The 5,996-nt window shown below is 41.5% G+C and overlaps 1 pseudogene; it reads right to left on the bottom strand.

Annotated features, from left to right (window-relative positions):
- Positions 1-1,065: 1,065 nt before the first annotated feature.
- LOC124661367 lies at positions 1,066-2,993 on the bottom strand (annotated as a pseudogene).
- Between the last annotated feature and the right edge of the window lie 3,003 nt (positions 2,994-5,996).

Genomic DNA, 5,996 nt, shown 5'->3' with positions numbered 1-5,996 from the left:
GGACATCTCCATTCCTTTATTTATGGAAACGAGCTCATTATCGTCGTATATTTTGCAAGTGAGTTGGAACTCTAACCAATCCTCAATCTTGGCGAATGCTTCTTCGTAAGCAGTGATGCGCGAGACGGGTGCAAGCTCGAGGAGCTAGGAAGGATGGAAGAAAGCTTGACCGTTTTTTCACTGAACTACTCGAACTTTGTGTTATAAAAAGCTTAAATAGCTCAGTTCGAGAGAGGGTTGAGCTTCATCGGTTAGTGTGCACCAAAGGATGAGGTTTCTTTCCCGTCCTACAAATTGAAACCGTTCTAGCTTGATACTGCGATATCGGAAAATCATCCAACGGAGCATGGAAACCATTTCGGTGGCGGTAATGGCCTCCAGTAGTTTTCTATGGAACCATACCACTATGGTCATCTATATGATTAGACCGTGCCGCTTCACTAGACTTTCCTGAACCATCCATTTGATCCCCACGGTCGTGACACCACTTTCTAAACAAAAGTTGGCTAAATCCAATGCGGAACCAAGCAGTAAGATCCGACCTCTAGCTCTTTACTTTTACTGCCTGTGCAGCTAAGGAAAGACAACTACACTTCCAAGTCCTAAGAGAATACTAGTATACGATCTGTTATATAAATAGGTAAATGTTCCTTTCCATTATGAATCGCGATTGTATGGCCAACCATTTTGGGTAGAATGCTAGATGCCCGAGACCACGTTACTATTGTTTCTTTCTCCTCCTTCATCTTGACCTTTTCTCTTTTTTATCCCATAAATGATTAGCTACAAAAGGATTCTTTTTTTTTCGCGAACGTGTCACAGCTGATTACTCCTTTTTTTCCATTTTCAAGAGTGGCATTCTATGTCCAATATCTCGATCGAAGTATGGAGGTCAAAATAAATAGAATAATGATGAATGAAAAAAAGAGAAAAATCCTTTAGCTGGATAAGGGGCGGATGTAGCCAAGTGGATCAAGGCAGTGGATTGTGAATCCACCATGCGCGGGTTCAATTCCCGTCGTTCGCCCATCGCATTATTGCAAATTCAAAAAATGCAATTTTCCATATTCCTAGTTACGTATTTACTTACGGCGACGAAGAATAAAACTATCGCTATATTTTTTCCTTTTCCTAGTTCTTCTTCCAAGCGCAGGATAACCCCAAGGGGTTGTGGGTTTTTTTCTACCAATGGGGGCTTTCCCTTCACCGCCCCCATGGGGGTGGTCCACAGGGTTCATAACTACCCCTCTTACTACGGGGCGTTTACCTAGCCAACACTTAGATCCGGCTCTACCCAAACTTTTTTGGTTCACCCCAACATTACCCACTTGTCCGACTGTTGCTAAGCAGTTTTGGGATACTAAACGGACCTCCCCAGATGGTAATCTTAAAGTGGCCGATTTACCTTCTTTTGCAATCAGTTTCGCTACAGCACCTGCTGCTCTAGCTAATTGCCCACCCCTTCCACGTGTGATTTCTATGTTATGCATGGCCGTGCCTAAGGGCATATCGGTTGAAGTAGATTCTTCTTTTCTCTCAAAAAAACCCTTCCCAAACTGTACAAGCTTCTTCCAAAGCATACGGCTTTCTAGATGTATATGACGATCTCTAGACAGATGGATCTTATATGAATCATATGATGAAGTACCACATGAGTGGATATATAGGAAAGGAATCCAAATCTGCCGAATCGCTCATGTTATGATCTTCTACATCCTAGGTCTCCGCGTTCCGTCATCTGGCTTATGTTCTTCATGTAGCATTCAGATCGAATGACTCTATGAAATTACGTCGATACTTCCACATATTATGGGTAACGTAGGAGACATCCCTATTTTCCCCGGGGGTCTTAATTACCACTGCTTAGCTTTCAATTTGCCTCTGACCATCAAATTCAATGTGAATAACCCGTCCTCCTCTCTTTGAAACAAGGGGCGCTTCCGGTTCTGTGCGTGCTTCAAACAATTTTGTCTTCTCCATATTACCATATCTCTAGAGTCAATAATTTTCTATGAGGAACTACTGAACTCAATCACTTGCTGCCGTTACTCAACAGTTTTCTGTTGAGGTCTATCCCGTAGAGGTAGTCAAATTGGATCAGTGATCGATTTCTAGGTTTCGTCGTAAACCTAATTGGTTACTTCCAATTACGTAAATCAATAGTGCAAACCGCACTCAAAGGTAGGGCATTTCCCATTGATATAGGAACTTTTGTACCAGAAACAATAGTATCTCCAAAATTATAGCCCCTCTGGGATGTTTAATATATCTATTCTCACCATCCCCATAGTGTATGAGACAAATGTATGCATTTCGATTAGGGTCGTATTCTATGGTTACGATTCTACCAGATATGTCTTTTTGATTCCGTCTAAAATGGATTTTACGGTATAGGCGCTTATGACCTCCCCCTCTATGCCTTGCGGTAATGATTCCTCTGGAATTACGACCTTTACCACAACGGTGCCGTCCATGGATCAAATTATTTCGTGGATTGGATTTCACTTGCCTGTCTACGGTTCCCTTGCGTGTGCTCGGGATAGGTGTTTTGTATAAATGTTTCGCCGTATTATTCTCCTTTAGTTTTTTTCTCTATCTAGAAGTGGAATAGAATAACCCGGTTGAAGGGTAATGATCATACGTCTGTAATGCATTGTATGTCCCAGAATAGGTCCCATTCTTCTACCCTTTCCTACATTGATCGTTCTTTGCTTATCCCTTTCTCTAGACTAAATGCGCTTTCCAGCTTTTCAGGCATCTCGAACCCTCATCCCACTCTGTCCTTCTTCTTGGATTCTGGTTTCTTTTACCGATATTGGGGCAAGCACTCCGAGGAATCATGCTTCCAGATTCCCTATCATTCATTACAACAAAGGTACCTTAAAAAAGCAAGTAGCAGCACTCTCTCCTTTGGCGCCCGGAGTAGAGCCAGGATAATAGAATCCAGTTGAGGAGAAAACATCAAAAGCAAGCGAATGGAAAGAATGATCCATCGATTGAGATCCCAATCGATGTGCTAGTCTGCAATAGAAGCCACAATGGTCGCCCGGAAAACAGGTAGGTACCTGAATGAAAGTATGCGATCGAAGCAGAAAGAGACGCACAATCGTGCGGTTAAAGCGGATTCAAAGTAGGCGATCGATGGGCCATAAAAAGTAGATAAAATCCTTACTCGACTGCTTCCGACATCTTCAATGCTTTCTTCTTGTCACCCATTTCAAATAGGAGATTGACCCATGCTCTGGATGGTTGCCCTAACTTGAGTTGGTTTTGTTCCTTGATCGGAGGAAAGTGGCGTCACCCCGAAAGGCGAGCCCGGATCCATAAAATAGAAACAAGTTCTCCTATCTGAAAATAAAGGGCGAAGCCTATCAGCTCTTTCAAAACAGTTCTTCTTGAACGGTCATCCCTTGCTTTGTTCTAAACTACTATCTTATTAATACTTTCGTTAAAGCCCACTAACCAATTACGTTACGACCACTTGGTTGGTTGACGAACATGGTTTATGCGCCGATCGCACCACCTTTTATTCCAAGGCTCAAAAGGCACTAGCTTCATCAATTAAGCTATTAGAAGTAGAAGATTCATTCATTTCATCAACCGTCAATCTTGAATGCGGTTCGATTGCTGCATCCTCCTTCTTCCCGGCACAAACGGTTCCTAGACACATGGCTTCTTTTGCTTCATATCGCTGCCCCATCAGCGCCTATTCCAATGTTCCTCGTGAAAGAAAGATATCTGACCTCCTACTCGATTTTCTAACCGATTGCTCCATCCTGATGATCGATTCCATGGAAATATTCATGATGAATACATCTATTTAGAGGCACTCTTGATCCTTCCACATGAGAACTTCTCTCAGTGACTACAACTCCCTTCCTGGCAGGCCTATTGACTACTTCCCCATCGATTAAGGTTACTCCGTGCGATTGACTTATGCTTCTAGGGCTGAAGCCTCAAACAACTCTCCACTGGTTCTATTCTTACGGACTGGCCTGATTGGTCGACGACCACCTTATGAAAAGCAGTTCCATTAATACGCCTTTACTTGAATGATGAAACAAACCAATCAATAATTGATGGATTGGATAAAGTAGCGAAGAATCAAAAAGGAACGAGCAGAGCCGCTCGGAATGTGCTTTCGAGAAAGCAAAAAAAAGATTCTTGTTATTGTGGAAGGACGACTATCTCATTGTGCAATGTGATTTACAAAAGGTGCGGTCATCGCCAACCTCTGAGATTGACTTGACTTGGTCTTCTTCCATGAAATGTTTTACTTTTGATCTTTTGTTCCTAGCTCTGGACGCGGCCCCGTTAAGAAAAGCTATCCTTTCCCTCCCATATCATGTATCTGAATCGGAGTAATTGTATAATATCACCTATGCAGATTTGGATAAAAGATCCATGAAAATCACCCCATTCTCCAGATGCAGGCCATAGTCAATTGAGACAGACAAGCATTACTGTTTTCTATTAATAAAGATAAGGTGAACATGGCGGCAAAACTACCTTTTGGGAAACCCCGCCCAGAGCTCCCTCACTCTACTCTAGCATCAGAAGACAAGGGAACTTTTCACACTGAATACAAGGGCTCGTCTTATCTATATTCGTAGCTGAATGGAATTCAGCCATTAAGGAAGAGGTTATTCAGCGGGGGATCGAAATCCGATCATCTCGTCCGGCGAATGGGAAGTCTTGGTTGGTATCTTCATTCGAGTTGGATTCTTCTATACGAAATTCGTTTGAGTTTGGACATAGCCTTGCGCTGCAACTCGAAATGCTAGTGAATTAGAAAGTTTCTACTTTCCACAATTTATTTATCTGCTTCTTCTCCTTTTGCTTTGTTTTTACCCTCCATCCACTTCAGCTTCCTTTGCGCAAACCAACACCTATTTGGATTCGCTTGAGAAGAGCGCATTCTTGAGATGCTAAGGGCTGGCCAAAGGGTTAACTAAACTAATAAGATCTCTTCTTCCTTCTCTTTTATGCTTCAGCGAATCGACTTCTTCTCGATGATGGACATTCCACAGGCATTTCTAGAGTAAGATTCATGTGCAGCCTTTCTCTTTCGTTTATTACTCTCGAATAGAAGATGATAAGATGCATACCCCCTCCTCATTAACTATGTTACTTATTTCCTCACAGCCTCTTGATGCAAAAAACCTATTCTTTCAAGGAAAAGACCTTTATAATTCAGTGTAGTTTTTCACTGACTATTCTAGTGTAGTTTGACTCAAGTATACGTTTTCAGAAGTCTCAGATTGCATGCATTTCTTAAACAGTATTGCACACTACTAATTCAAAAACAAGTACTTTACTGACAGGAAGTTAATAAGTATATAATATGCAAACAATCCCTCGCTTGGTAGTTTCCTTTCTTTCCTACCACGCAATCAATCTCTTGCTTACTGAAAACTCTAGTTTTGTCGGACAACCTTGCTTCTTTCTTATAGCAAAGTGCTGAATCCATAAGCTTTCGTCGGAGCCTACCACCAATAAGTCTAAATTAGTTACTTAATTCCTTAACTACCTAGCTTGCAGAGAATAAAGTAGGCTTTGGCTGAGATACGTAAAGGAGGAATAGTAAACTATACTCCGAATGTGCTTTGAGCAGACAGATATGTAGGTTGCTAGGAAGGAGGTAAGCGCTTGTCTTTCTGATGTCAAGAAGTAAGAAGAGGTAAAACTCCTAAAAAAAAAACTTGATCTATGTTGAAAGTTTATGTCAGCAAGCAAAGAGATTGCCTAGGGCGAAAGCAAATCAAAAAGATAATAAGAAAATAAGTGTTTCAAGCCTAAGCAAAAAAAGAGATAATGTTGTATTGCCATAACCTATGTACTTAAGCGAACTAGCGAAGAAAGGCGAAGAATGGGCTTTGTTCAAGCCCAAGTCAAAATCTATCTCTGATAAAGCATTCAATCTTTCATCTTTATATTCATTATCTGCTAGTTTCGAGTCCTTCTTTGACTTTCTCCTTCCGGCACTTTTTAGTCAG

This window comes from Lolium rigidum, chromosome 1 (genome assembly GCF_022539505.1).
Source record: "Lolium rigidum isolate FL_2022 chromosome 1, APGP_CSIRO_Lrig_0.1, whole genome shotgun sequence".
Lineage (NCBI taxonomy): Eukaryota > Viridiplantae > Streptophyta > Magnoliopsida > Poales > Poaceae > Lolium > Lolium rigidum.
This window is presented reverse-complemented; position numbering and strand designations above follow the sequence as displayed.